General features: G+C 43.2%; 1 protein-coding gene across 7 annotated transcripts in view; it reads left to right on the top strand.

The window, feature by feature from the left end:
- Nucleotides 1–292: 292 nt before the first annotated feature.
- Nucleotides 293–20,136, top strand: part of AKAP13 (A-kinase anchoring protein 13) — a 352,799-nt gene continuing 332,955 nt past the window's right edge. For 6 of the 7 annotated variants that reach the window (XM_075007027.1, XM_075007032.1, XM_075007030.1 and 3 more), the window contains exon 1: nucleotides 293–407. The gene's annotated coding sequence lies outside the window, so the exon portion shown is untranslated. The remainder of the gene's footprint in view (nucleotides 408–20,136) is intronic. The other variant, XM_075007029.1, reaches the window with a different exon arrangement.

Raw genomic sequence — 20,136 nt, 5'->3', positions numbered from 1 at the left:
CAGGAGCTCCCCGCTCAGCTGTTGCATTCTCCCCTGCTAACATATGCACCGACCGGAGCCAGCTCCGCGTGTGCATCACGCTGCAGCGGCCCAGGCCGGGCGCGCGCACGTGGGGGCTGCCGCGAGCTGCCGGGCAGCCAGGCCGTGTACTCAGAGCGGCCGCTGGCGCCGTCAGCCCAGCACCGGGAGCGAGAGGAGGAACCTCGGCCGACAGAGAAGGGAGGGGGACCTCCTCCTCCTCCATCCCCCCGCCCTCATGGGTGACGCATGCGCCCTGGCTCCGGGCTCGCTCCCAGGACCCACGGAGGGAGAGAGCCGCCGGGAGCGCTCGGGTGCCGCCGCCTGTTGCACCAGCGCCCCGAGCCGCCGGCCATTGTCCTCCTGCTCCCGCCACCGTCGCCCGCAGGGTGAGTGAGCGAGTTTGCAGGAGTTGCGGGAAGTTGCGGGGAGTCGGGGGGAGGGCGTTGCTGTATCCCTGCGGCGCCCCCGGCAGAGAGGTGGGGGGAGCCCGCACTCCGCTGCCGGGCTGGGGGTTGTGCTGCCCCACCTGCTGGAGCGCGCGGGGAGCCCCCCCCATAGTCCCGCTAGGCCGCTCCCCGCCGAGAAGCGGGGCCGGGGTGGTCCGTACCGCTCTGCTGCCCATCTCCCGGCTGGAGAGAGGCCCTGCCCCCATTGTCCCGCTATTCCGCCCCCGCCCGGGCCGGCCCTAGCTGGGGAGGGGGCCGGAAGGGTCTGTAGACAAGGGCCCCCCACCCCCGGCGCGTCCCCACGTGCTGAGCTCCCCAGGGCTGGTCTCCTGGCAACTTTGCGTCTCCCCCAGCTGCGTCCGGGCGTTTGTGACGGGCTCAGCTCCATGGTCACCCCCCAGGTCCCGGCTGGCTCGGACAGCCCTGGGCTGGGCTGCAGGCTCCCCCCCCTCCTCCGCCTTTCTTCCCTTTGTTTCGGCTTTTGCTAATTGCAAACATACTGGAGTGTGTCCGAGGCCGGGACCTCTTTTCCCCTCCGCTCTTGTGCGCGCTGCGGGAAGGACCAAGTTCTCTGCCACCCCGAGAGTTAAAGCCCCCTGATTCCGAGGAACAGTTGTGGGTGAGCTTCCAAAGCCATTTTCACTGATGAACGAACAGTTTGTGGCTTTCTAAACTTAATTTTTAACCCACGGATAGGTGTGTACTTGGGAGGCCTTTTATGGTTGTAAAATAAACTTCCCCTCTCTCAAAATCCTGGAGGGTGTGGGGTGATAGAATTAATTTCCGTTTCAGGAATGCAATCGGGACATACTAAATAGCTCCACTTTATTTCAGGGAAAGTAATCTAGGAGCTAAAACATGATCTATTAAGTAACTAAGACTGCTGTTGATTTCTTGCTGTTGTAATATATGACCCCCCTCACCCCAGAATAATTTCTGGGGTCATTGCTATGGACATGCTTTTAATTCAGTGGTTTTAAAAAGACTTTGCATGTGTATGTTTGTTTCTGTAGTTAAACAGTCTGTGGAATTCCTGAGCAAGGGTCCCAGAAGTGCTGCTCTTTCTTAACCTTTTAACTGTAAGGGTTTATTAATCCACTTTCTGTGTCCATGTTATCTTTGCAGGTCATACAAAGGAACTGAGATTAGCAGAGACCAGTTTTACTGAGTTCTCTAACTGCAGTGTCTGTTCCACTGCTTTACCATGTGTCTTTTCATTCTTGAATTCAGGCTATTTTCACATTGCTGTTTGTGTGAGCATACTGTACTAATAATGAGAAGTCCCGTGGCACCTTATAGACTAACAGATATATGGTAAGGTGCCACAGGACTTCTTGTTGTTTTTGTGGATACAGAATAACACGGCTACCCCTCTCAAAATGTACTAGTTCTAGCTGTTGTAGAGAATGTTTGCAACATTTAGAGATGTTGTCTTGATGAACACATTACAAATATGATAGTAAAATAGTAGTTTCTGCCGAGTTTGTCAGTCAACAGTGAACGTTAGGGTATGTCTGTACACTAAAGGAATGGGTCAAATTTGCGAAATTCAATCTTTATAGTGCCTGAAGTTACAAACTTGAAGGTGCCTGTCCTTCCTGGGGCACTAGGCCAATTGAGTGTGTCCCCAGGAACACAGCTGCCTTTGACATTAACATCACATATCTCCTAAAAGTAGGGGTTGTTATGATGAAGTAGAAATATGTTAAGCACGTAGACTGTAGCCAAATTTAGACAGTTGCCCTGAGTTGCGGTGAATGTCTTATGTACTGAGAGTTTTGGGTAATGTAACTTAATCGGTTTTAAAGGGAGAAAAAATGGCATGGTTTTTGTTTTCAGTAAGTCTGTGGAGCTTGAAATCATTCCTTCTTTGAATTTTTTTCTTCTGTTTTGTACACACAGGCTATTTGTTAGGGTTGCTAAGGTGCGTTAGGTTCCAGATATCCTTTTAGAGGTAAGATGATAATGAATCATTTAATGGAGGGGTGTTTTTGTACTGCTACTATCACCAGAATATCTGAGAGCCCTACAAACTTTACTGAAGTTGACTTGGCAACATCTCTGAGGTTGGGGAACTGTTATTTCCCCAGGTATAAATCTGGAGTACTGAGTCACAGAGAACTAGTTGGTCAGTCGCACAGGAAATCTTTGGCAGAGAGAGGAGTTGAATGCAGTCTTCTAGTGCACTGCTCTAACTGTAAGACTATCATTCCCCTTTGGACTTTTTCTTTCCTCTTATATCCTATTACACAATGAACTTTCCCAAGGAAACTCATTGGGTAGATTTTGATCTAGTCAATTAACTAGCCTGGTTATGTTCCCTTAAAGAACCTTCACAAGAATATCTGTGTGTTAAATATAGCTTTTAGTAGTTTGTCAGATTATGTACTTTACGATGCGATTATTTTGTATGCATATGCACGGCTTGCCAACACTATAATATTTAGCAGGTTTTTATATAGGTGATGTTGGCCAGTATTGTAAACTGTGACTCGTGGTTTTGGGTGCCCGTTTGGGATACTGTACTGCATATAGCTAGAGGAAGGGGGAGGGTCCAGTCGTTAAAGTGTCAGTCTGAGATGTGAGACTTGAATTCACATCTCTGTTCCACCGCGGACTTCCTGGGTAAACTTGTTCACGTCATCTAGATGCTTTGTGTTTCAGTTTTCTGCCCATAAAGGGCTTAATAGCATGTCCCAACTTCACATGGTGTTTGGGAGGGCAAACAAAGATTGTGAGGGATTCAGATAGTCCTGTAAGAGGCCTGCTATTTCAGAGCATGTCTGCTGGTACTTTGCAAGAGTAGGGCTTCTCTTAAGGAGCCTACAGTTGGACATCCAAAATCATTAAGAGCTTCAAAAAATCTTGATCATTTACTGCCTTGCTTCATGTTTGATTGAAAGCATAACAGCTGATCCTGTGAGAGGTGCCCAGCACCCCCAAACACTGGAGTTGTGGGTGCTTGCCACCGGAATTTACAAGTGTATTTTAAATTCTTGTTATCTCTGCTACGGTTGATACTTGTGATATGGACACCTGCTGGCTAGGAGCTGGACTTAAACCTCCCAATCTAGCACAGCTATGCAAGGTGAACTCTGGGAGCTGTGACATATCGTGAGAAGACTGCATGCATCATTTTTGGTCCCTTGCGTTATGCAGTCTCAATGCACTTCTCTGCCACTCCCTACCCTTACAGGAAGTGGAAAAGTAGTCTGCTTGTTACTTATGTGTGTGGTTGTGTTTACTTCAGGTTAATGGTAAGGGTTGGGGCCAACTTTAAAAAAAATAACACTTCAGCCGATAATTGAGAAATACAGACTCCAGTAAAATTAGAACAACCTGGCATCTGCTTCAGAAGGCCTGTTTACAGGCAGATGAAACACAACCAAATGTTGAGCAAAGGCAACTGATCTCTTTTCAGAACACATTAAAGTGAAATAGACAGTATGCCTCCTGCCTGTCATCCTTTTCCATTAAGTGACCTCCTGTTAAGAACCTGAATTCTGGAAAAGAAATAATGCAGTTTTCCAAAGAAAATGGAAGCCTCCCCAGTACACGTTTGTGTCTCGCCAGTAAGTTCACCAAAACTGGTGCTTCTGTGCCTTTCACAGATTTCTGTCCTCTTTTCAAATTAAACAGGCCTTTGGCAAGATACTCCTTCTCTTTTCCCTCCTCCAGTGTATTTTATTCCTTTCTTAATTTGTATTACTGACCAGAATGTAGCTTAAGAGGTACCTCCTGCCAGTATTCTGTAGCGAATTCCACATGGCTTAGGGCAGGACTCCTATAAGTTTCATTAGCCTTATCAATAAACATCTGGTTTTCTGCCTCTGACTAGGTACTTGCAGATCAAAATTTTTTTTTTCCAAGTCCAGGGTACTACTCAACTTTTTTGTCTACAAAGACCATTTTGATATGAAAATACTGTCATGGTGCCTCGTGGGAGCTATAGTCTTGGAATCCTGTGCTCCTATCTCCTGTATATGTGTGGGAGAGGGGTGGGGCAGAGTGGAATGTCTTGGCTGGACTACATCTGCAGGATGCACCATGGACTCCCCTTTTTGTAGGATGCTGGTTTACCATGGGAGTCCCTGGACATGGTTCATCACACGAGTTGCCGTCCAGCTGGGGAACACAGCCTATAGAAGATGATAGGAGGAGGAACCTAAACAAATCCCAGAAAGCACGTGGCAGCCTTTTTTAAATCTAAATCCGTGGTTATCATTTAGAAATATTTTGGACATTGGCTATACTTGATTCTCTGTGAAGAGTTTCAGGTTTTTGTGGAAAACTTCATTTTCACAAAAGACCAAACGTGTAACTTTTTGGTGGAAAAATGGTGTGGACAGAGGAATTATAGCTATCCCTAGTACTCCCCGTATAGATGCTTAATGGTTCTCATGTCATTCAGAACCAGACTTCTTGATCACTGCAGATAACAGCAAAAAATGGAGATAGGTAAGAAAAGGACTCTTACAAGGTGTCTTTCTCCCTTGGAATTGACCTTTATGTGGCTTTTGAAGGCTATAACCCTCACTTAGTGTTTCTTTGGCTAGTGATAAGGAAGTATGCTGACAGCATTCCAGAATGAATATTTTCTTAATGAACTGGTTGTGGCATTCAATTTATGGGACACATCTCTCCCCCTCCCCCAAGCATAGTCTATCTATTTGTTTCTTTTTAAGAGTGTGACTTCTCCTTTTGGCTACACAATAAAACTAGAGCTAAATCTGCTAACTCTTAGTGTTGCAGCTAAAAATCCAGTGAAGTTGCATCTTCTTACTGTTTCCATATATTTGTTTAGAAGTAGATAATAGGTAAACTGTTCTCAGCAAATTAATTTCAGACATAAAAGTGGTGTTTTTTTTTTCTGGGTAATGTATCTTTTACCTTGTTAATATTTGTACATGATGAAATTTTAGTGTGGGCAGGCAGTTGTTTTATATTTATTGGTAGCTTGAATTTAACACTAGCTGGATAGCTCAGTGGTTTGAGCATTGGCCCACTAAACTCAGAGTTGTGAGTTCAATCCTTGTGGAGGCCATTTAGGGACTGGGGAAAATAGATGTCAGGGCTGGTGCTTGATCTGCTAAGAGGACAGGGAACTGGACTAGATGACCTCCTGAGGTCCCTTCCAGTTCTAGGAGATGTGCATCTCCAATTATAAATAAATAAAAAATAAGTTAAAACTACATTTTTATCCATGTTAGTTCTACCATTTGTTAGTGAAAACATGGTTTAAACACTGCTCTCCCATAAAAGAACCACATCTTTTTTCCTTTGAGCTGGAATCACTAAACTCCAGCATGGGTGCCAAGAGTGGCACACAATCAGATTTTCATCAGCATGTGCAGCAGGCGCTGAGCCCCACCCTTGTGTGCCCATACACGTAGTCTTCTGCTAATCCTTAATGTACACTGGTCTCTCTGCCATGCTATCTCTCTCTTGCCAACCCTGCCAACCCCTGCACTAAACAGTAAAGCTCTACATCTTTATTTGTTAAGGAAGCTATTGTAAGTAGGACTATTAGTGACTTTAAAGAGTACCACCAGCTCTCAGACCATATACAGAGGTCAAAATGTCAATTTTTGCTTTCTGCCTCTGAAAGGTTGCTGATTCATGCTCTGAATGAATATATGCGAAAAGCTGAGCCTGGTTGGACAATTTGATGATACAGGACAAAGGGTAGAAACTGCAATAGCAGGTATTATATGCTATTGAGCATGTCCACTTTTCAAAAGGTATGGCTTTTTTCCCCTAGTTCCTTCCGTGCGGTATAACTGTTGAAGACTGAAATGTCTAAAAGACTATAACACAATCCTCTGTCTCAAAGTACTATTGCTGTGGTCTTCACAAGTTGATCTTTTATTTCTTCACATCAAGAACTCTGAGGCTGGAGGATGTTGGGCATTTCCATCAAAAGATTGGTAAGATTAAAGAAGGTAAAACTGTAGTTATGTAGATTTCTAGTGGGAAACTTCACAGTTTTAAGATGCAGTGAAGATGGACGGGGAACAGCTCTAGAGATCTTTGCTGTGAGGGCTGTGTGATCTTTGCACCTGCTTGATTATGGAGGCAGACCGGGTGATGGGAGTGTTGCTCAGCATAAACTAGAGTGGCCCCATAGACAATTTTATTTACTGTTTGCTGCAATGTCTATCTGTCCAATAGCACAGAATATCTGGAGCCACATCTTCTATGCCTGGGTGCTGTTAGGGGTTCTAAAGTATTGTGGAATCCTTCTCGTGGCTGGAGAGGTCTGCCAGAGCTATGGGCTCTGCACAGTTTGACAGCTTGTCCGCAGATGCTTGGGAGAGGTCAGAATCAAAGCCTATGTTGGTATTTTTTCTTATCTCTATTTCAATTCACAGAATAATCCCCTCTGATAGAACTAGTGTGTGTGAATCTTTCTACTCCAGTACAATCTAAGATCCCTATTTCTGCATTTATATTTTCTTTGGTTTTTTGCCTTCTATAAACATAAATAATTCCTCCTCTCTGCACCATCTCACTTTTTCCAAAATTAGCTAGCTTGCTTTTCATTCCAAAAATAACTCTTCTATGATGCTGTCATTATCACTTTAGTACTAAATTCCTTCCTAAGTAAATGTTCCTGCCCTTCTGATGTCAGAGAATAACTCCTAGCACTAGGAAACACAGTGAGTTATCTTACAACTCTCTCACTTGGTTATGCCTTGTTTGAGTTGTTCCATTGGTTTGCATGGAACTGCTTAAATGGTGAGGGATTACTCACATCAGTAGGAATTGCAGGACCAAGCCTGCCGGAGATCCAGTTCATTTGTTCTTATGGGTTCATTCAACTTAAACACATCTGCTAAGGAACGTGTAGCTGGTATCAATTTGCACTTGTGCTTTAATTTTCAAGCATTTTCAAATTCATTTCTATAACGTAATAAAATAACAAAACTTATGAATGTTTGACGCTTGCCAAAACACATGGCTGTAGCTTCTGACTGTTTCTGATCTTCATTAGCCTGACTCTTGGACCTTGACTTGGTAGCCAGTCAAGTTTGTGGAAAATGTTAAACTGCATCAGCCCAGATCAACAATTTTTGGCTTGAATTTTTCCCAAATGTATATTGGCTTTCTAAACCCCTCTTAAAGAGAACTGTAAAATCTGCAACACAAGTACTTTATATAGAGGAGAGCTTGTTGCAATGCCAAATTACACTCAACATTTATCCAGTATTGGTAGGAATTAAAGATTTTTCTCCTGAAGTACTTAGTCATGTTATTACTTGTCTGTGAGGGAGAGAGAAAATAGATGAACATTTAGACCTAGTGAAGGAGGGGAATGTTATGATCTATCCTTTATAGAGATGATATGCTGTACTCTAAAAGGACCGCAGTATAAGGGATTTTGATATTTAGTCTTATGCCAGGGCTACCAGAGAGTTCTCTGAGCACCCACATGAGTTCTGCATGTTGATACTTGCTTTTTTCAACCTGGCCTATTGCAGTTCAGAACAGTAAGCATTTTTGAAACCTGTTGCACACCTCATAACCTCATATATGTTTGTACATCCAAAGCTTTTGGCAAAATTAATCATGAGGGTAAATGTCTCTTCTCTCGTGGAGTGTGACTCTGCTGCATTCTGTGGTGTAATCACTACAAAACTCAGTGTTATAACTAGTAAATCCCTTACCAACAAGAAAGTATTGTGCTATACTGGAGCTGTTTTAAACAATGCTCTGTCTTAAATAAAAATACTGATTCAGCCTTTCCTCTGTTATGGGCTAGCATGTACATGATGGCACATGTGTTGGCTGGCTCCATGTTCTTCTTGCCATTACACTTGTGCATTTAGGAATATCCAGTAGAACTGGGAACATGGGGAGTCTTTCTTTAGAGAGTGGTAGAATGCTATGACCCTTATGTGAAAGGTCATTTTGTCTGGTGATGGTTTAACTGGTTGCATGCTGATTGTAAACTGTGAATAGAGGAAAGGGACCATGTTTGGGATGCATCTGAATATTTTAAGTACTGCTCTGAAAGTGAGTCCAGCTCGGTTGATGAAAGTGTGACATGTACCATAGCATTCAGCTTTTCTCTGTACTTCCAAGCATTTGTCCGGCTTCTCAACATCAGAGTAAGCTTTGGGGCTGTAGTTACTATTAAGGAAAACAGATTTGGGGTGTGTGTGTGTGTGGAGCAGGGGGAATGCAGAAAATGTAGGTTAAATGAAGTGGAAGGATTGCTCATTATGGCCTTACGTTGCTTTGGAATTACCTTTGGGATGTTGTAACCTCAGGAAATAAATACTTGTGGTTGAGATAACCAGTGTTTGGATGGAGATGGGCAAGGACAGAAGTGCTTTTGGGGGAGAGATGGGAACTAAAGAGGGTTTAGAGTTTTTTTCAGGATGCAGAGAATTATTCCTAACATAAAACTATCAATTGATCTGCTGTGACTCTGCATTGTGAAAGTCTTAGGTTTTATCCCAGGCTTGACCTGCATGACTGGATAGCGTCTTTTACAATCTAAAGTGCCTCATTAGAAACTTACCAGCCGGGTTCTAAAGTTCTGTGAAAGGCTGGATTGAGGAACTTCTAATACTTTGAACAAAAGGGATTAAACATTATAATCACTTTCCTTCTGTAGCCTCTGCGTAGACATTTTTTATTATTTATATCATGCGGTTGCCAACATTCTAGACTAGGGAAGAAGGTTTTGAATATTCAGAGCATTTCCTCTACCAGAGTGCAGACATAAACAGCAATAAACCCATTGAAATAACCTAGAATTTCTCAGAGAGACCAGTTGTCCACCCTCCCTCCCTCCTTTCCTTGGGTCCATAAAAAGTGCCTAAATGCATGTGAGCTTTGCACTGTAAAGGGGATAGAGAAGAGTCAGCTTTAGATGCTGGGTGAATTTCTCATATTAGGTATTACAGGCCATATCAGTGTAATTTTATGGAAAGGCTTCCTCTGTTTGGTCAACCCCTTGATGGGAGGTGGCATCCACCACTGGAGGTACCTCAGTTCCTGAGAGGCTGCTGTGATGAGCTGGGGTGAAGTAACACAGATGATTAACTACCTCTGGGAATTCTGCAGGGACCTTTGAGATGCTCTGGAATCAAGAGCGGGGTAGATGTTACAGCAACAAATAAAGGATGAATGTTAGTGGAATGTGTTCACCATAACTTCTACCAGTCATGGGGTAGCAGTAATGAGGTACAGCCTGATGAAGACTAATGAATTTCATGGGAAAAGACATTCTGTTCCTGGATGGGTTAATCTGCAGCAGTATAAAAATGAGATACTCAGACTTCTGAATGTTAGTTAAGCTGGTGAAACGTGTCTCAATCAGTAGGAATGTAGAAGATTCAGGAATGGACAAATAAACTGACACCCAGTCTGAGCTTGGGTGCCACAATATCACAGAGAACATAATCTGTGAATGGGTTACTAACCACTACAAAGCAAGCATAGTCAAACTTTGGCGTTGTATCCATTCAGAAATGATTTGGAAATTTAAATAAAGAAATTTTGATTGAATGGGTTATCCTGGAAGGGTAAGAAGCAGATAGCTTGTAAAGCACTCTGAGGTCCCCTTTGAGATGAAGAGTACCACATTATCTCCACGAGTATGAGCTATTCGTTTATGTCTTTCTTGCAGGGCAGGAGGCAACCATTAAATTGGTCCATGTTTGGGGTTCCTGGGTGACATGGTAATCTACATAATAACTACCACCCTGCATGCTGCACAACGGTGGGAACAGAATGCTTGGCAATACTTACTGACAGAGTCTCCTTTACTTATGAAAAATACTCATGGACCTTTAACGTTCGTGGGGTTTTTATGGGCCTGCGGGAGATGTTTTGCTCAGCATGATGAGCTTAAATTGCAGCAAAGGCGATTTAGGTTGAACATTAGGAAAAACTTCCGAGCTGTCAAGATGGTTAATGCTGCAGTAGATTGCCCAGGGGTGTTGTGAAATCTCCATCACTGGAGATTTTTGGGAACAGGTTAAAGAAACATCCATCAGGGATGGTCTAGAACAGGGTTTCCCAAACTTTATATAGTTGGGAACTGTTTTTTTTTTTTTCAGTACCTTTTTTTGCTGCCCAAAAATATAAATGCATATAAAAAGAAAATAATGAAAACTGAATACATTTTCACTGTTTTATTATTTATTCACAATAATAATAATAGTACATAATGATAATTTGTATATTTTCTAAGGACCAGTATTAGTTTTTCCAAGGACTGGTACTGGGTCATGGACCACACTTTGGGAAATACTAATCTAGAAAGTGGTGCCTGGTCCTGCTATGAGTGCAGGGGTCTGGATTGGGTGACCTCTTGAGGTCCTTTCCAGGATTACAGTTCTATGCTTCTACAATACTTCACTTATCTACCTTGAAATTACTGGAGTGGGCCCTGTTGTGATTTCTTCCATTGGGTCAGAGGAGTCTAGATATACCTGAGAGTTAGGTTTCTGAGCTATCCCCCTGAGCCAGGATGCTCTAAAAATTGTGTAGAATCCCCTGCTTCTCCTTACTATCTCTATGACCGTACATTTGGATTTGATATTGGATGCTGTCAAATCAAGTCTTGATTCCATTGTTTCTGTTACTGTTCTTCTAGTGTGTTCATCCCTGTAATATCATAGAGCTTTCTAGTAGCACATTTGGTGATGAGACTAATGTGTTGAGTGGAGTTTTTTTGTCTTCATGGGCAAATGTGTCTTGGAGATGGTAGGTCGTGTTGTGGGTCTGTGGAGACGTGCTGCAGCCTTCTTTACCAGTTGGGCTTAAGTGCTGAAGGCTTCATGTGTAGGGACGTTGCATTACTTTAGTCTAGCTGAGTGATAACAAAGGCATGAGTATGCAAGGCCAGGTCATCATCCTTCCAGGGGATAGGGTGGCGTTTCTAGGCAACTGGAGATGATAGAAGGCATTACCCACAGCTGTTGCTACGGTGCATTTGCAACAACTTTACAGAGTGCGCCTAAACTGCAGGCTGATTTGACTCATTGTGAGTGCATTGCTTCAACCAAAACAAGTTGCACTCTGCAAAATCTTTTCCTTGTCCATTAACATAACTCCTGACTTGACTTGCTCTTGATTCAGCTTCAACCAGCTGTTCTTCATCCATGTTTGTCATGTTGGTAGGAGTAGTATGATCACATATGGTGAAGGATAGGGAGAGCTGTGTGTTACTCTGTGCTTGATTCAAGGCTGTAATTTAGTACTTCATGCAGGAAACATCCTCTGTTATGATGGTTGGCAGCCTGAATGTAGCTGTCTGACACAATGGTTTGTGCCCATGCCTGCTGAGAAATGAGTGTAATATCAGAGCAGAACTGGCTGTTGAAGTGTTAGGTTTTTTTCACCTATCCGCATAAACTGTGTGATAGGACTGTTTGCAGGAAAATAAGTTGCCTTACCCACTCCCATCCCTGCTGCATGTAAAATATCTAATCTTTCAAAAGCCAGGAAATCAATCAAATTAAAGCTTACTCATATGTTTAACTTGCAGTGTTTCTGGGGATTTTGTTTGTGTTACAGCCCTAGTGTTTAACTTGTTATGTGTGCTCCTTTCTTTTATGGGAAGATTTAATTTTATCTATCTGTTTAGAAGAACAGGTTCTCCCGATTTCTGATAGGTGGGAAATTATTTTCCCAAGGGAACAGGAGAGAGGTGATGATAATGGGAAATACCAAGGGGCAAAATGTAATAATAGACTTGTTTTTGCTTATGAACTCTAAGGTTCATTATAAACTTGCTACTATCCTTACAAATGTCCTTGAGCTTTTTAGAAAGCTTTACAAAACTTCTTGCATTTCAAATTCACCGAGTTCGAGGTGATCCTGTGTAGAACATACATGCATTGAAAGGGGATTGAGAGGCAGCTGGCATTAAAATATGAAAATGCCTCTATTAAAAATACATCTCATATGAGCTGGGTTACATGAAACTTAGCAGTCACCCAAGTTAGTTAGCAACATGAGTTAATGTGCTTTGTATCAAATTTCTTCAGAAAACAATGGAGCTGGTGAATGTTGCCCAGAAACTGGAAACTAAAATCTTCTCTGAATCAGGTGAAGCGTAAAGTTAGTGCAAGGTTTCTTGCTTTTAGGGAATTGTGACCTGGGGGTGAGGGTAGGGGTGGGAGAGAGAGAGAGAGAACATTTCTCAGGGCCCTCTCCGTGCCCATGCATTGCTTATTTCTGCTGGTAATAGTAGCAGTGATTGGTTTCTTTGTATATGAACAATTGTACAGTAGGTGAAATCACCAACCTATCTGACTCGGTTCTCTTGTACAGCTCTCTGGAGTTGGTGGTAATGTTCAGATATTACTGACCTGCACTCTTCTCTGGTTTACTGTTATTTTTAAACCCATCACTTTGATTTTTTTTCTTCACTGGCTCCTCATAATGCTGATGAATAATAGTTTGAAGCTTTGCCTAGTTTCATAGCAGTGTGACCATAAATAGCATTGCTGTCTAGCATATTTCCTTTAGCAAAGGAAATGTGCCACTCTTACAAAATGAGTGAAGAAAGGACACCTGCAGTCATATGTTGACTATTGCTGCTACTTTGAGAATATGAGCACAGTAGCTTAGGGACCAGATCCTTGACCCAGATCCCATTCCTCCCCAGTTGGCTACAGTAAACCCTTGAAATATGCGCAGCCAAGTTGCATGTGTCTCGTGTTCACATGGCTGCTACTCCTGACAGTAGTGGCAGCTGTGAGTCAGGCTGTTATCCCTGAAATGAGTGGGGAAATTGCTCCTGTCAAGGGTGGCAGCCTGACTCTAGGCTGCTGCCCCAACAGGAGTGGTTTCCCAGTTCCTGGAATGACAAGGAGCTGGGAGCCAGGCGGCCCCCTGGCTCCTGTTTCTTCTCTGCATGTAGAACTGAGAAACTGACCAGGGCAGCAGCCTTGGTCAGTATCCTGGCTCCAAGGAGTGGAGGGGAGCCTGGAGCCAGGCTACCCCAGGTTCCTGGCTCCCCTCCATTGGCTGGAGCCAGGAAAGTGACCAAGGCTGCTGCCCTGATTAGTTTCCTGGGTCCTGCAAGCAGTGGGAAGATGGGAACCAGGCTGCCTCCTGGTTCCCCACCATTCTGGGAGCCAGGAAACTGACTGGCCAACTAGGGCTGGTCAGTTTCCTGGCTCCTGCAAGCCCAGGGAAGCTGGGAGCTGGGCAGCAGATTGATTCCATCTGCCCTCAACTTGCTTGAAAATGTGAGTTATGCAGGGGTTGCAAGAATGCAACCTCTGTCTAACTCGAGGGTTTACTGTACTTTGTGCCACTCAGGCAGAAATTGCAGGAGGCAGACAGCTAGTGTGACAAGTGCTACGTCACCACTTCTCTCCCCATCTGCCTGACATGGGGAGCATAACACTGGTGTGTGGCTTGAGTGCATGGTGCTCTCTGGTGGATGCAGCTGTGTCTTGGGCAACTGCTTGGACTGCTGTAATTTAAACTGATGGTAATCCAGCGTCTCACACGCCCCAGGATTGGGGAGTGCACCAACAGCTCCCAGCCCTATGTTCTCATGCTTTTGTGTTGTGTGCCAAGCACACATTGGCCAGATCCAAGAATGATTTTTTTTGACTCACAGCAGAGTTGGTAAGATGAAGTTTGATTCTCTTTGTGCGTCAGGCAAGGAGCTTTGTGGTCTGTTTGACTGGGAGCAGGGACAGCTAAATTCTCATCTTGATTCTCTCATCAGCTCAGTGTGACCTTGGCTCCAGTCCAACAGACCACAAAGAGGCAAAATTAAACAAGTTTGAGATGAGGAGTCAGAATGAGGAAGGCTGTTTCCCCCCACCCACCCCGAACTGCAAAAGACTGTATATAAGTACCCTTCTGTTTCTCCTTATTTTCCTTTTTTTTTAAAACGTATTGTGGCATGATTATTACTAGATGTTGAGAAATGTAAATAACACCAAGATAGTGAACTGCAGCATTCCAGGGTCCTTGGCAGTCTTCCTGATTTGTAAGTCTGTCTGCAATTTCTCTCCAGCTTCCTCCACTCACATAGTCACTGGATTTAAGTACCTGCCCATCTACACAAATAAGGCTTCAGAAAGGATCTCCTTATCTGCTTTAGGTGCCAGCGACCCATTCTTCGTCTGAGTATGGATTAAACCTCTCTCATCCAGCATGCTAGGCACTTGACAAGTGCTGGATGAGAGAATTTGCCTGATGTTGGGAAGTCAACATTTTCTAGCATATGACCAACACTTACACTGCTTACTGGGCTCTTAGAAGATATTTAGAGGTAAATTACCACTAAATAACAGCACAGAACATGAAGAACCATGGGAAACTTGGCCATAAATTAGCTAAAATCATGCTGGATTACAGAGTTTACTGGATGAGAGAGTTCTAGATTAGAGAGGTTCAGCCGGCACTGTACATTTAAACAAACCAAATTTGAGAAGTTTTAGGGGCAGCATTAAACAGATTTTGGCTCTTGTTATGAGCAAGTTCCTATAAGTTATTGAAGCACACCATGTTCTGCTAGCATTCTCTGATAAGTCTGAGATCTGTGCATTTCTGGGAAAAAGGGAGTAAAATGCAACACCTGACTTAAAGACCTAATAAATAAGTGTTCATCTGTTGCTCTTGACACAGTCTGGTTCTTATCCATCTCTCTCTTTTGCCGCATTCTCACACCACAATCCACCGGTTTACCTGGGTGGGGCAGGATATAATTATAATTTGTTTCTCATATTTGTGCTATGTAAATAGGCTCTGACAGGGTAAACTTAACAGTTGTAGGGGGTCCAGCCCATTTAAAGGACCCTGCAGGTGTGGTGAAAAACTCAATTTCTGTGACATTAAACCACTTTTTGAATAGGGGTGATTGAAACAAAATAAAAGTCTAGGAGTTAGTGCAAAACAGAATAGGAAATCACCATGATTATTTTGCTTTTTGCAGCCTGACCTCCAGAGGTTTTGAGCCATCACAGTATCTAAAGTTCATTCTGAAAGCAGTAGGCTATTCAGAATACAATAGTAGCAGGATGGGGACCTATGTTAGAGCTGGTGGAAAGGTTGCAAATTAAATTTTATTTTAAAAGTCTCTAAGTTGTAAATTTAAACAATTTGTCTTTTCTGCATTTTTCATGTTTTAGCTGAAATGGGACCTTTTTTTTTTTTTTTTTTTTTCAATTCATCTCTTCTCCCATCTCCTTTTTCCTCTGTCTGCCTTCCCTTTCAGTAGCAAGTTGGAAGGAGGCCAGGAATAAAGACAACTGGAAGAAAATGGGAAAATTTCAAAAGCAAAATTCTGATTACAACTGCATTTTGTGGAAAAAGTTAGAATAAACTAAATATTGTTCCTTTTTTGACATGTGGGACACAAAAATTACTCAAATTGCTTGTGCTTCTTCCCAGTTTTCAGCCAGCTTTCTGGCAAGTTTGGGAGTGATCACATAGAAGCTGTAAAGGTCTCCAGATAACAAGCTGGTCAGACTTCCTACCTTTCAGTGTTTGTTCCAAGTTAAAATGACTGCAATGATTCAGTTGCATTTGTGAGATTGTGCTGCTTGTTTTTATCTTTTCAGTTGGTTTCCTTCACAGTAATATGATTTAGCCTATTAGCAAGGAAAGGAACTGTTTAGTGTTCGTGCATGAGACAGACACATGCTTTAGAGCATTTTGTTTTCCCCCTTCTCTTGTGTCATTCTGAAGGAAATACAAATGATTTTGCATGATACAAAAGGGTGCCTCCATCTTTGTTTTTCTGTCATCTTCTGAGGTTTGGGGCGGGTGAGCACTAGCTTGCTTAGGCAGAAATGCAACAGTAGGATACTTTGGAGTGAACAGGATGTCTGCAAACTGCCACAATGTCCTGACACAATTGTGTGCATATTAGGCCAGGTTTTCTAATGACAGAAGAGTCAGGAAAATAGATAAGAGCAAAAATTATAGTAAATAAAACCGAGATGGAAAAGTAAATGGGGGGGAGGGTTGAGTAAAAGTATTTGGATGGAACCGCAGAAGTAGGTAGAACATAGCATAAAACTCTTGTTTCAGCTGCTGTACTAGTGATGAAGGTACTCTCCTTCAACTGAGCTTCATAGGTAGCGATGAACAATTCACATTTTCTGTCTGTCTATATTTTGAAAGTTGTTTCTTAGCTATCCTTTTCTGCCAGCTGTCTTGGTATTTGCTCTAAGGCCAAGTCTAGCTATCTTTTACATGTTAGCGTACCACAGTTCCATATTTTCAGTATTAGTAATGCCATATTTCTAACTGCTTCCTCTTATTCCTCACCCAAAATACATTGCAACTCTCGTGGTGCTAAAAATCCTTCTTGTGGATTATTGATTGTGTGCTGTTAGAGCAGCTGGAGTGTTCCTGCAGTTCATATGCCATGTGTTAACTCAATGTTGGTAAAGTGATTTGAACTCTGCAAATGAAACACAAAGTATTGTTCGAGTAAAATGAACATTGCCTAAGCTGTCTAAAATTGATTGTCTGGAAAACTAACACTCCCTACTTTTATCTATAAAGCTCCAGAAGTGTGGACTTGTGTACCGTGGAATGATGCCAAACAAAAAACAATTCCATGCCTCAAATATCTAAGGGCTCACATCAGGGGACAAACTGGTACAGCAGGGAGGCGGGGGAGTGCAGGTTGTCATAACCACAAAGCATCCTGGAATGGCTGTGTTTTGAAAGTGGGGTCTTAGCATGTATTAACCAGACCTAAGAAGCAGAAAATAATGCATCAGAAAGGAAGTGATTGGGAGGGCAGCTGAGGCAGTCAGGGGTTTAAGCAGAGCAACACTTTGATCACAGTTGCTTTTTAAAGCTTTTATTTTTATGGAATCCCTCACTTCCCCTTGCTCCCCTTTCAGAAGAGGTCATTTCTTAGGCTGAGTTTGGAAGATGTTAGTGTTTACATGGACACATGCATACAGTTCTAGAAAACCATCATATGCGTTATGTTAAGGGTGACAGAGACAGTATAAACATAACCAAAGTAAAGGGTGAAAAGGCACTGAGAAATTAGCTTGCTTCCCCATCTGTATGTGTATGAGGATGTTTAGTGTTTACTAACTTCTTCCCTTCAGTATTTCCTTCTTTTAAAGTAGTTCTTGTATAAATACTGAATAAAAAAGGACTTTTCAAATATTTCATGTAAAATGTGATTTATTTCCTGTGTCGCTGTGTAGCAATGATTGGAAGGAAGTGATTTCCTGTCAACAGAAGTGCAATGTGTACGTAAATAACATTTTCAGGGGTAATTGTTATTTTGAGGCACTGTAATACAGTAAACCCTTGAGATATGTGCAACTTGGGTTAACGCGACTGCCATCCCTGACTGGACAGGTTTCCTGCTCCTGTCAGAGACAGCAGCAGTCTCCTGCCACCCTTGGCAGGAGCGGTTTGCCAGTCCCCAGAGTGGTAGGGAGCTGGGAACCAGGCGGCAGCCTGGTTCCCAACTCTCCTCCGCCTGCAGAGCCAGGAAACTGAGCAGGGGAGCAGCCCTGGTTAGTTCTGTGGCTCCAAGGAGCAGAGGGGACCCTGGAGTCAGGCTGCTCCTGGTTTCTGGCTCCCCTCCACTGGATGAAGCCAGGAAACTGACTAAGGCTGCTGCCTTAGTCAGGTTTCGGTCCCTGCCACTCTGGGAGCCAGGAACCAGGCTACAACCTGGTTTCTGTCTCCTCTTGAGTTGCACTAAAGTTTGGGTAATGCGGGGGGGTTGCATTTCCCCCTGCATAACTTGAGGGTTTACTGTGTATTTCTACAGGTTGAACCTTTCTAATCTGGAACTCTCTCATCTGGCAACATCTATAATCTGGCATTATTTTATTTAGCTGGATGACTGCTTATCGTGGATCTGGCCAAGTTTCCTGTGGTCCCATAAAGTTTGTTTCCAGCTTCAGTTCCTGGCTGTCAGTGTTCTGTGCTGTTACTTAGAAGACACTTACGGGTAAATTACAGCTAAGATATTAGTCAGTAGGGGAAGGGTTGGTAATGTACTAGACAATATTGACCTCCCATGGTCTGGCAAATTCTCTCATCCTGAGCGTTCTGGACAAGGTAGTTTCAACCTGCAGTCGCAAAAAGTGTATCTTCTCTGTTGCTATCCATATATGTTTTAGAAGCATCCAGTAATATTACAGGGGGATGAATATTACAAACCATTTTTCAGTGGTATTTAAATTCTTAAATGATCTCTTGTAGTGTATTTGTGTCCTTTTCTATTCACTTCCCATGAGCATTAGAATAATTGAGCTTTACTAGCACAACTGTTTATGGTATGCAAATTTCAGTGTCTTCTGTGTGATCATATATAGAAATGATGAATTTAAAATTTCACATGTACTTGCTTATGCTGGAATACTCTGCTTCATTTAATTAGGGAAGAAGGAAAAATACTATCCGACTTTTCTCTGAGCAATCTATACTAAGCAGAACAGTTCACAATGTGAATTCATGATCCATATACATTAAAACAAAAATACTTATTGAACAAGACTCAAATACACATTTGAAGAAACTGATTTTCTTCAGGACATCCTACAAACAAAAAGGAGCTGGATTTATTGAATGAATTGTTTGGCCACTTCTCATCAGTGCTATTTTTGTGGGTTCCCTTCCCCTCCTCTTTTTTATATGGGGAGAGAAGAAATAACGTGTCAGTGATGTTGGTAGTTGGCAGTTTTTCTTGTCTTTTAAAATATAACTTCAGCAATATTAACTACAGGCCTGGCTGAAGAGTTTGTAGGGCCCAAGGTTGTGCTCTGTCAGCGGGGCCCAGCCAGGTGGAACCCTTGCTCACCTTGCCCTGAGGCTGGGCTTGGTTGACTACTTATTTTCTGCACCCTGTGTCCAGACAGTCTGTAGTTGCAGCTGATGTCAAGGTTCTTCTTAACCTAAAACTTTATACTGTGTTTCAATCCCTACTAAAGAACTACGTTCCATCCCAGAGGCAGCTGCAATTCAGTACTCAGGCCTTAATCCTGGAAGGAGATGCTTACAGGTGGGTCCCTGCTTGGCTCTCTATTTCCTTGGAACCCCATAAAAGCACAGCACAGAATGTTAGCCTGCATGTGTTTCTTTGCAGGAGCAGAGATGAAGGCCTAGTCCAGGGGTCTGCGACCAAAACAGAGAGAAAAGCCATTTTATCAAATTCAGTTGCAAAATCAATACATCAGGAGCTGCAATATATTTGAATACTAGACAGTCCTTAATAAAGAATGTCACCCCTATTTTAAGAACAGCCCACACAGATTTGTCTCAGTTACAAAGGTGTTACCCACATCTCCAGGCTTTATGTACCTCAACCTCCAAATTTGCCTTCCCCATCCCAAGGACTTACCTGCCTCAGCTGACAAGCTCCACGCACTGCTCCCCCATAGCTACCAGCCCCTGCTGCCACCTGCTCAGAGTGTCTGCGCAGCAGCAGCAGGGACAAGCTCGGCCACCCCTCCCCCCAGCTCTCCTGCACGCTGACTTCTCCCATGTGAAGCACGCAGTTGGCTCCCCACCCTGCCGGCTTCCCTGCTGCTGCATATGATTGCTAAGTGGTTCTGGAGGCTGCCGTTGCTTAAACAAAAAAACCCCTAAATTCTGTTTTAACAGTGGGCATTGTTTAAGCGGCAACAGCCTCCAGAGCCACAAGTGGAGTCAGTGGCAGCAGTACTCAGAGCTGCAAGTGGCTCCTTAA

Source organism: Carettochelys insculpta, chromosome 12, assembly GCF_033958435.1.
Source record: "Carettochelys insculpta isolate YL-2023 chromosome 12, ASM3395843v1, whole genome shotgun sequence".
Lineage (NCBI taxonomy): Eukaryota > Metazoa > Chordata > Testudines > Carettochelyidae > Carettochelys > Carettochelys insculpta.
Note: the sequence above shows the minus strand (reverse complement) of the source record. Positions and strands in the feature narration are given on the sequence as shown.